The sequence below is a fragment of the Octopus sinensis genome, linkage group LG1, assembly GCF_006345805.1.
Source record: "Octopus sinensis linkage group LG1, ASM634580v1, whole genome shotgun sequence".
Classification (NCBI taxonomy): Eukaryota; Metazoa; Mollusca; class Cephalopoda; order Octopoda; family Octopodidae; genus Octopus; species Octopus sinensis.
The window spans coordinates 60,856,348-60,868,847 of record NC_042997.1 but is presented as its reverse complement, the minus strand read 5'-3'; the positions used below and the strand labels follow the sequence as shown (position 1 = coordinate 60,868,847).

General features: G+C 31.3%; 1 protein-coding gene across 6 annotated transcripts in view; it reads left to right on the top strand.

The window, feature by feature from the left end:
• Window positions 1–12,500, top strand: part of LOC115211016 (potassium channel subfamily T member 2-like) — a 752,122-nt gene that overhangs the window by 625,517 nt on the left and 114,105 nt on the right. The window lies entirely within an intron of this gene.

Here is a 12,500-nt window from a genome sequence, read left to right as displayed (position 1 = left end):
TATATATATATAAATATATATATATATATATATATGTATGTATGTATGTATGTATGTATGTATGTATGTATATATATATATATATATTCTATTTCAAGTTAAAGATATTGTGAAATAAGTACAGTGACAGAAAGAGAATGAGACAGAGAGAGAGAGTGTGTGAGTGAGAGAGAGAGAGAGAGAGAGAGAGAGAGAGGAAAGTATTTCAAAATAAAATAATGGTTAGCTGTAGTAAAAAGTAATTTAGACATCAAAGAAATGAAGACATCTCCTTTTTGCACTTTGTTGCTTATTTTCTATCTTTCTCTATCTTTGTCTCACTTACTATCTCTCTCTCTCTCTCTCTCACACACACACACACAAACTCTCTCTCTCTCATTCTCTTTGCGTCACTGTACTTATTTCACAATCTCTTTAACTTCATTCTGTCTTCCCTTCTCTTTTCTTTATGCATGTTTCTGGTGTGTGTATTTCTATTTTTTATTTCTACTGCCAGTTTGGTACTTACTTTGGTGCACATGGAAGGTGTGCTGCACAAAAAGCTTTTTGTCAAGTTTCCTTTGTAAGGTTTTCCTTTCAGTCACATGAGGTCAACAAAATAAGTAAAAATACTAATGACAATGTTATTAAATACCATTTTATTATTTTAAAAACTTCCCTTATATCAAGACAATCTTTATTACTACTAGTTTTTAAAACTTCATTTAATTGCTGTGAAATGAGAACACCATTGTTAAATAAACATTATCTTGTAATAGAAGCTGGGTCTATTATTTTCATGATTCTATATAAAATATTTCTTTTCATGGATCTCAGTATTTTAACCCATCATAAATAAATTTTTATCACTATTTCTATGATCAATCTGAAACCTACCAATGCTATTAGTTATTATTTGTTCTCAGCTATCTTCTTACCTTCTCTAATTTCATATCTTCTCTTCATTTTGTTTTGATCATTGAAAGTTCCCCTGAGCTCTTCTAAAGCTTCTTTCCTATATTTCTAATACAGTGTATTTTCATTCTGAAAGGAAATTACTTTCCTTGCAATATAGACTAAAAGATCCTAATAATTATGTTTCTCATATTAAATTTCAGTTTCTTTTTAATATCATCACCAAGTTTACCATATCATTTCTCTTTGCACTTGTGTAAGTGAGAAAACTAGGAGGAGAAAGAGAGTGAGATCTATTTTAGGTTTTACTTTCATAACTGATAGTTACTAAATGTCTGATAAATGTGTTGTATTGTGTTACCAATAAAGACCCTACTTGCCAATCATGACTACAATTTGTGATTAAAAGTTGCAACAATTCTGACATGAATCCTGAACTTGAGTGACCAAGTTATTACATAGTCTTCTGCTAATGAGTCGAATATTTGTGTTGTTTGTAGTATGTAGTGTGACACATTTGTAATATATTGCATCATTTTAAAGCGGAAAAGTACGAGGACAAATATGATTTGAATAAATTGAAGTATGAAAATTTATGGTATAATATAGGAGCAAATTGAAGGAAAGGAAGTTTCATGGCTCATCAGTTTGCAGAATGAACAACTACATTTTGTTGATGTTATTGATGAATGTTTGAGAAGAGAGAGACTGCAAATGGTTGATGAAAAGTAAAGAGGCAGGTGTAATAGTTCACTATAAGCCGGAGTTTATCATGCTTGTTATGAAGAGCTCAGCTCATTATTATAGTATAATGCTCATGATAAAAAGAGATGTCCCTGCCTAGTCTGATAAAGACTGTGCAGGATGAAACTTTGAAATCATTGCCAACACTATTCTTGTAAAAGAATAATAAAAATTATATTTACAAAAAGTATTAAGTAGTTCTTTAGTTTATTATAGATTTGTTTTTATTATGACTCAACACAATAACCAGCATTAATATATATATATATATATATATATATATATAGTTATAAATACACGTGCATAGAAATATATACACACACACACACGCACACACACACACACAAAAGCACACACACATAACGTATATTATCATCATCATCATCTTTTAACATTTGCTTTACATGCTGGCATGAGTTGGATGGTTTGACTGAGGACTTGCAAGCCAGGAGGCTGCACCAGGCTCCAATCTGTTCTGGGAAGTTTCTACAGCTGGAAACCCTTCCTAACAACAACCACTCTGAGAGTGTAGTGGGTGCTTTTTATGTGCTACTTGCACAGAGGCCAGGCAGGTAGGACTAGTAACAACCATGTTCAAATGGTGCTTTTTAAATGCCAGGGTACCCAAAAGAAACTGGAATTTTTCAATATTATTTTACTCACTTAGTTTTACATATTTACAGTTTTTTGCCTTGAAAGCATTCTCCATTTGAAGCAATTCATTGGTCCTGATGCATTTTCCATTGTTCGAAGCAATCCCAGAATTCTTGCGAAGTGATGCCTTTTATGCGAAGTGATGCCTCCATCATTTGTTTCTTCACCTCTTTCACATCTGCAAAACGTTTCCTTTCAGGGCTTTTTTCATTCAGGAGAACAAAAGGAAATTGCTGGGTGCGAGATTGGCTGAATAGGAGGGTTGGGTAAGTGTGTTCGTGGCATTTTTAGTCAAAAACTGTCTCACACTCAAGGCAATGTGCAAAGGAGCAGGGTCTTAATGAAACCACTGCTCTCTATTTTGCCACTGGTTGGGGCATTTTCATCTCACCGTCTTTCACAAATGCTTCTGAACTGCCAAGTAAAATGTCTAGTTAACAGTTTGACCAGGAGGAACAAATGCTGTGTGGACAATTCCTTTTGCATCAATGAAACAAATCAGCATTTTCTTGACATTGGATTTCACTTGCCACACTTTTTAGTGGTGTAGTGACATTGAATGCTTCCATTGACTTGATTACTGCTTTGTTTCCAGGTCATAGCTGTAGCACTAGCTTTCATCACCAGTGATGACCTTCAAAAAAGGTTCGGATTAACTTCCAACTGTTCTTTGAGTTCAAGACATGCATTCAGTTGTGACTGCTTTTGATCTTCTGTGAGCAAGGGAGGCACAAATTTCACTGCAACTCTTTTCACTTGCAATTCCTCACTCAAAATTCATTGGGAGGAGCTCCAGGACACACCGGTTATATCAAAAAGTTTATCAATTGTTCAGTGATAGTTCTCCAGGATCATGAATTTTCATTTGTTTGGGAGGTCAATGGTCATCCTGCATGAGGTTGATCTTCAAGTGACAAGTGACCATTCCTAGAATATGAAAAGCCCTCATAAACTTGTGCTTTGGTCATAGCAGTGTCCTTGCAAGCTGTTTGAAGCATGAGAACTGTTTCAGCCACCGTTTTCTGCAGCAGAAAACAGAATTTCATGGAATCACATTGTCCCTTCATTTCAGCCATTGCAAAAATTAATGCATAGTGAGGAAGTGCTGCAAAATAAAGATGCACCACAGGATGCCACCAGTCAGCAGACTGAGGTCTGAGGGTCACATCAAGTGGTGAAAGCCGGAACTACATTGGGCTTGTCTCACAGAGAACATTTCCAGTTACATTTGAGTACCCCCTCATGTAAATATATATATATATATTTATATATAGGTGCAGGCATGGCTGTGTGGTAAGTAGTTTGCTTACTAACTACATGGTTCCAGGTTCAGTTCCACTTGTGGGTGGATTTGGTAGACAGGAACTGAAAGAAGCCCGTCATATGTGTGTGTTTGTGTCTATGTTTCCCTTCCTCGACCATTGCTTGACAATTGAGGATGGTGTGTTTACATCCCCATAACTTAGCAGTTATGCAAAAGAGACCGATAGGATGAGTCCTGGGATCAATCTGTTTGATTAAAAGTGGAGCTCCATCATGGCCCCAGTCAAATGACTGAAACAAATAATATATATATATATATATATATATATATAAGGAATAATAGGTAATAGCAGATTCCATTATATCAACAGGATTGTAACATGCACTAGCATCTTTCCAGGACTCTTAAGTAGATACCTTTCAATAAAAAAGTTTGAATATTTTTGGAGTTGTATAGGTGTGAAGTCTGAGGCATAGTGCTGGAATATCATTTGGGCTTGTAGATGTGAAAAATGCAAGAATATAGCTTTAAAAATTTAATATTATTAAAGCAGCTCCTTAAACTCTGGACAAAGACCATGATACTAGGAAGAAAAAAAATCTATCTTATTACTGCTTGCACTAACTTATCTGTGATTTTAACAGTAATAGTTTCATTTATAGATGCAGTTACTGAAAAGGTGAGCATCTAGGCTTAGAAAGTGTAACAACTGTTCTTATTTGTTTTGTGTGTGTGTGTGTGTGTGTGTGCGTGTGCGTGCGCACGTGCATGCATGTACATGTGTGTCTGTGTGTGTGTGTGTGTTATGATTGCATTTGTAAGTGTGAACTGGAAATGAGATTGAAAATTTTTGTACGTGTGGAAGTTCTTGAAAGACCAGCTATAGAACATAAATTAAGGGTAGCTTATAAATTAATTATGAAGATAAAGGTATGGAAAGTTACAGGTCCCTTAAGCAAACTTGCTGAAATGCTGAAAAGATTAGACTATATAAAAGTTTGATAGTTACTTGCTCAATATTGTAGTTCATAATAGTATAGTTTCAAATATGGGAAAATGGCCAACAGTTCAAAGGTCATTATGATTTAAAAATCACAATATAGATCTAGTTTGGATAAGATAAATTTCAGTTTATACTAGAATATGATATGTTTTTTGTGAGACAATTGCAAATAAAGTTTTTGGCTAAACTCAAGTATCTGCATTTCACAGTTGACTTGTCAGAAATGAGAGAAGGCTCCCACAGGATACTGGCTGTCATTGCAGAATCTGTCAAAGAGTTTCAGTAACAGTTCCAAACTTGGAATATTTCACATTCCAAAAGACTAAAAGTGCAAAGACCAAGACAAATGTATAAATTAGTAACAGAGAGTTAAAAGATATCAGTGTTAGTAAGTTTACTTGGTATATAAGAAGGAGATAGATAGGATTCTGGTATTGTGTACTCAGTGCAAACAATGTATTCAGAAAATACAGAAGCCTCTTGTTAATTGACAGAGTACAAAAACTGTACTAAATGCATAGTAAAAGTTGGTAACAAGGGCACTTAAAGAATGATGTCTATGAACTGATCATCGATGAGATTTTTTTATTTTTTTGAGTGGGTGATCTAATTAAAGAATGTTTGAATAATTTATACTAGATAGTCAGAAAGAATGGAAAAAACTTCAGGTAGATGCTACATTCTTCCCATACATAAGGATTCCCCTCCCTATATGAAATGCATAAGAAATGTGCTACTGCAGTGGTAAAACATATAGTAAATGTTGAAAATTTGCAGAACCTAGAGAGAAATGAACCATATAGTCCATTATTTGTGTAATGTTATATTACATGACAGCTGGAGCACATGTGAACTGAATGCTACTACTATGAAAGACATGGTCTAGTGTATGCAAGAGAAACAAATGCCTATAGTGAACATAGGGTAAAAATTGATAAATAACAAATGAGATGTCTTGATAATGGAAAGTGAATGGTCCAAGATGTTGAGAAGTATTGATATCTCAGAGATAACACTTTCTGAAGACAAATTGCCATATGTTGTATGGAAGACAGATCTGATTCATTTCAACAAAAAAAAACTGATCTTAAAATGATGATATGGATGGCTAGAAGTAAAAAGCAAAGTGAATAAAATATTGGGCTTACATGTGGGTCAATAGCACAGATTTTCTATAGATGTTGCCTTGTGATTCGGAAGAGAACACAATATTTGACATCATTTCTGTTCACCAAGCTGTTGAAAATAGGTAATAGATTTTGTAGCAAGAAACTAAGTGGGATTGATTGCCTATTGATACATATCTCTGACTGTTAAAGGTCAAGTACTGACAGTATGTGTGGGATGATTGAATATTAATTTTTTTTATGCTAACCAAACATTGCTATTGAGTCATCCCATAAATAATGCAGTTTTCTTATACTTTTTTTATTTTTCAAGATTAAGATAATCAAAATTCTTTTTTAATCTAAAATATACTCTCTTTCATTTTCTACAATGCTCTTCCATTTATCTGGTAGACTTGCGAGGCCCCTCTTCCAAAATTCACTTGTCCAGCATGAAAAAGCTCCTCCAATACTATTCTGACCTCATCTACAGAATTCATATTTTTTCCATCCAAATGATTTTGAAGATTGCGGAATAAATGATAATCAGATGGGGCAATGTTCAGCAAATATGGTGGGTGGGGCATTGTTTCACATTCAATCTGCTCCAGTCTTTGGAATGTTATCCTCACTGTATGTGGCCAAGCATTACCTTGATGGAAGAACACCTTTCGTCTTGAAACCAAAGATGGTCGTTTTCCTTCCAGTGCTGACTTATGCCACTCAAGCTGCTCACAGTAAATCTCCTTTGCTATCGTTTGGTTTGGGTTTAAAAGTGGACTAAACCTTTTGTATCCCACTAAACATAACAACACCTTCTTTACCCTGGGACGCCAGTATTTCTCCTTTCCCTACCCACTGTCTTTGGTGCTTGACATTTTATAGAGAAACCATTTCTTGTCACCAGTCACTATTCACTTCAAAAACAGTTCATTCATGAGATGTAACAGCAAAGAAGAGCACACATTCACTCTCTGCACGCAGTTAGATTTGGAAAATTTGTGAGGAACACATTAACCCAATTTGCTGACATACCCAATGGCACGCAGGTGTCAATGAATTGTTGAATGACCAAATCCTAGCTTCTCTGCTAGTTTCTCAACAGTTACAATGGGATTTTGTTCTACCAGAGTTTGCAGGACATCCTCGTTGAGCTCTGCAGATCTTCCAGGATGAGGCTTGTCTTCTAGGCTAAGCTGTAGTTTCTGGCTTGGAATTTCTGGAACCACCGTTGACACTGACTTATGCTTATTGTCAGCTCCCATATACTGCATTAATATTTCTTGCACTTTTCATTGCATTGTTGCCTTTATTGAACTCATAAAGCATTATATACCAAATATGCTCCTTCGTCACTTCCATTATAGCTTTGAAAAAATAACTGTTAAAATCAAACTGCCCTCTTAAAATCAAAACTTGCACTAAGAATAAATACAAGGTAAAATTGTTGCCTACTGTTATAGCAAGTTGATGCAGGTAGTTTATCCCATTTCCCTCCGACTTTTAGTTCATGCAATTGAAAAAAACCACATTATTTATAGGATAACCCATAAATATTACTGCACATCAATGCATTAATTATGGGATATCCCATTAATATTACTGCACACAAATGAGGGTGTCATTAGCTCAAAGTTCTGAGTTCAAAAGCATATAGTCTTTGAACACATTAATGCACAGTAATATTGCTTTAAGTGGTAAAATATACCCCTGTATATGTAATTTAATATTTGTCTTGTTAGATAAACTGAATATTCATTACATATGTTACATTGAGGCAAATTGTCTGAATCGTTAAAGCCATGCACCTTCCTGTATTTGTTCTGATGCTTTGTCTTCTGAGTTTAAATGCCACTAAGGTCAACTTTGCCTTTCAACCTTTTCTTCCTTCAGCAGTCACATTTTGGAGTTAAGAGTGGGAGGCTCATGTGGGTGTCAATGACTGTTCACAACTATATGGGCACCTAGAAAACATTAACAAACAGCATGGATCATGCTGATATCATGTCATACTCAAATGTGCGTTGGCGTACTTTTTTTACACATATAACATTATATGTGAATGGATAACTGGAAAAACGTTTTCTTGACTTAAATCTTTTCAAGTTGATGCCAACTGTCTTTGAATCTTTTCAATATATTCTTGATTTTTTCCTCATTAATTCCTTCATATTTCTATAATTAAAATGTTTTATGATATAATAAAATGCTGTCAATATTTTAGTGTAACTAGCACTTTACTTAAGTGTATGAAACAGATTCAATGTAAATTCAGATGAACTGTAGTCAAAAGTAAATCAAAATATACTTTATTAAACTAGTTGTAATATTTAAAGTATTTCAACAGTAATTTTGTGTAAAATTAGTAGAAATAATATTTATAATTAAAATCATAGTTTTCAGTATCCCTAAAACATATCAGTATTAATAAATATGACTTATTTTGTTCCCATTAAGTTATCTTTATTTCTAAAATCTAATACTGGATTTAACTAATATGTGGCCGCCTTTTTTCTGCTAACTGATATATTTTTTAGCTTCTCAAATTAGCTGCATGCATTTCTCCTTAACTTCAAAATCAGCACTTGTTTCCTTTCAACTATTTCTTAAATCTGTTTATTGCTTTTAACTTTAATTTTGAACATATTTTCTTCAACTATAGATTTAATAAGTTATTTTTTGCACAGCTGAAAGCATTATTGAAAGCAATTTTCAATTCAGGCTTTTTTATGTGTATGTATATACTTATGTATGTATACATGCATATATATTTATACATACACAGATGTATAATTCTATTAAATATAAACATCCAAAGTCTACTTAGATGTGTATAAAGAAATCTTTTATGAAATTTGAAACTAAATCAATTTTTCAACTGTGCAGTGAGTTCATCCGTGAACAAAAACATTATTTCATGGACCAAAATATATCTTACTTTTCAGACAATCATTTCCTCACCAAATTTTGTTTCTGTGAAATGCACCTTAAATTTAATGTAAATTTTTTCATTTTGTTTTGAAAGTTTTTAAATTTTTTAACCTGTTATTTGCTACTTAAAGACATAATTATCACTTCTTTTAGATTAATTGTTTTAAAAAATGAAATTAAATAAATGCTTATTTTTAATTTCAGAATGTTAAGTAATTTGCTAATGTATCATCTAACTTTGTTATATATTATTCATGGAAAAAAGTTATTGAATTTAATTGTGAAAACATATAGTTTTAAAAGTCAAGCAACATCTTAAGTTCTATTTTTTTTTTATATTCTTTGCTATAAGTTTTCTTGTCACACCTGAACAAAAAGTGTGGAACAGGATTTACAAAGAAGGTAGATTTAATTTGTTGTCCTCAAAGTATCTCAAAGCAATATAACAAAGAATACATACCCTCTACACCATTTGTAGGAGGCCTCTTACAATTTTGATGTGTGCAAAACTATCCTCAGAAAAGTAAAGAATTTCTTGGGTATTGCATGGACTGCAAGTTTTCATTTCAACTCCCTTAAAAAGAGGATCTTAACTTACTTTGCATTATCCTCTTACCTACCTCTTCTGAATAAAGATGGTCTTTTAGTAACACTTCAACTGAAAAACACTACATTTGCTACCTCTTCTACTTCCAAGTCCAAGCTGCCTGCACTCAACAAAACTTTCTCCAAATTCTCTTTCATACCATCAGTATCATCACCTCATACTACTGACACTTGTAGAAAAATTCTGATCTCTTTAATTCAACTTGGTGTTCAGTCTCAACAATATTCATTTTATCACTCTTAGTGACTTACCGAACTTTTCAATCTCTCTCTCTCTCATTCCACTATATATATATATATATATATATATATATATTATATATATATATATATATATATCTATATATATATATATATATATAATATATATATATATATATACATATATATATATATATATATGTATATATATATATACATATATATATATATATATATATATATATACATATATATATATATATATATGTATATATATATAATATATATATATATATATATATATATATGATATATATATATATATATATATATATATATATATATATATATATATATACTATCTGGGAAAATACTTTGGAAGTGGAGAATAACTTTGACTGTCCACACAACACTTTTCATAAGCCTTCATTCCCTGAACTTTGATACACTTTACAGTTCCCACTCTTATTTACTTACACATGTTCAAACATCAATTACATCAATCTCACAATTATGAGAAGACCAAAGAAGATAATGGACATTGCTCTTCCTCTTTCGATAAACACATAAAACGTTTTTAAATGATGGATGTTATTTATGGAAACATAAGTCCTTGATACTGTCAGGTTTTGAAATAAATATTTCACTTATTACATTGAAGAATGATGTAACTTCTCTTTGACAGTAAAGGAAAAGGCTACAGTTTTAATTAGATAAAGAAAAGCTATATGTTTTACATAATTCTCTCCAAGAAAATGCTAACAAATGTTAACCAATGCAGTTATTTACATGGACATTCACATATTTACTATATTTTTACAATGTATTGAACAACAAATATAAATTCTTGAATGGTAGATGAACCCACAACTCAGAAGTCATACTGGGTGGTAGCTATATAAAGTCATTTACATCACATTATCTTATCTCTCTTATTTATTAACTGAAAACTTATACCAAATGTAAGAAATCAATATTTCTAAGCTAAAATGCATGAATATATTTTGTTCAGATCAATCAGGCTCAATTTGCATTGAAACCAAAATTTAATATAAAGCTAAGGTGAACGTTCTTTATTTAGAATATTTAACAATTATTTTAATATTACTCAAGATTCTTTGCGACAAGTTTATACTGTTCTATTTAAATTATTAAAACTTTTTTTTTATATCTGTTACAAAATGAAAGTAATTAGAAGATAGTTACAAGTATCTTCTAATTACTTGAATCATTCTATATTCTTTCTTGAAAAAATGTTTCTCAGCTATGTTAAAAGTTAAAGTTAAATGATACATATTGGCAAAGAAATTTCATCAAAATGTAAATGTTTATTATTTCAAATATTATTATTTCAAAGAATAATTAAGGATATACTACAGTAACAAAACTAAAAATTTATGATTGCAATTTATTATTTTGTATTTATATAGTATCTAACATTTACTTCAAATATCTCTAGAATTTTTCATTCTACTGACTATTATTCTCAGATATTTTAACAAATTTTTCTTATATCATAAAAGAGTGACTTAGAAGTTGGCAAACTTCTTTCTCTTTGTCATTATTGAGAATTGCTTCATTCCATTCTTTTGGTTATGTTGTTTATTTCTGAATTTGAAAGGTAATTAAACATTATCATAATTTAATAAATGTCAAATATGATATATTTGTATGATACAAAAAGAAAACAAGCATACAATTTCTTTATAAAATTCTACCAGGAGAGCAGAATATTATTAATACTAAAAATAAATTTGACTAAGTATGACAGTCTTTTACCTATTCATTTTCTATATAATTAATTTCAAAACATTCCCAATGCTTTTCTTAAATAAAAACCAGCTGAATTATGTCTTTCTTAGTAGCAGTTTACATTCAGTTATCTTTTTTGATTTACCTATGATCTCACAGTACAAATATTATTTTTGATTCCAATAACGTTTTAAATTTTTGGTTTTACAAAAGGCTTCTATGATCAAGAACATGCATATATTAGAAAGTAAAAACAAATTCTTGGTTTTCTACAAGTTTTAAATTAGAAGTAAACCCTGGTTAACTATGGTTTTATTGTGATAACAGAAATAAAATAAAACCTTCTTATTCTATTTTATTTAGTGATATGAAAAAGTTGTTTGAGGGAGTTGAAGAGTAACAACCATGTTAATAACCATAGAATATGATGAATTAAGCAGGAATATTCTTATGAGAAAAAAGATAGTTGATGAACTTCTAAGTAAGATTAGAATCTCAGATTTGGTTTTCTTCCCTTTTCTCTATGCAGGCACTACTTCACTTGAATGGGCTGTGATTCAACCTGAGGCTTGTAGTAAAGATATTTATAATATATCGCTTTGCTTAAAAAATCTCTTTTGACAGCTATTAGTCTTATTTTGGAATGGTTTGCTGTAATTGAGATAGGTGATTGAAAGTTTAACTGTTACTATTTTCTGAAAACAGCATATATTTTTTAATAGGATAGAATTTACTATTCTAAGGTATACAATTCAAATTAATGACATATGGCTAGCTAATCATTCATACTATAAAGAAATAGAAGATATTATAAGTGCTAATTTGAGATAGAAAAAAGAAACAGGCCCACTGAAAGGAATCTACCAATCCTTCTCTTACAAAACTTTTTTTTTACTGCTATTTTATTTTAACTGTGTTATTTTTATCTCTTTTTATCTTGACATTTTTATCTCCTGAAGATAATTATTTAGTATTGCAGAACAGGTTAAACTCCATTTATAAATATAATATATTTTAATGGCTAACATAGCAAAATGCCTCACTTTGATTTACTGTTAACAATGATGAACATCATGTAGTGTAATTGGTAATGTGGTTGTCCAGCAAGTGACAATGTGTGGTTTGAATACTGCAAGTGGTCTTGTTTCACTTTTGATACCAAACTGATGTTTATGTTTAATATCAATTTCTTCGTGATGAACTGACCATATGACATTAACTTGAATGAAAAAAAGGCATTGAGTGAATGAATGAAGCCATTTTTAGAATGCAGTAACTGCTATAACACCTGACAGGCTGCCAGTAGTACTATAAAAATATAATAGATATCAGTAATACATATTTA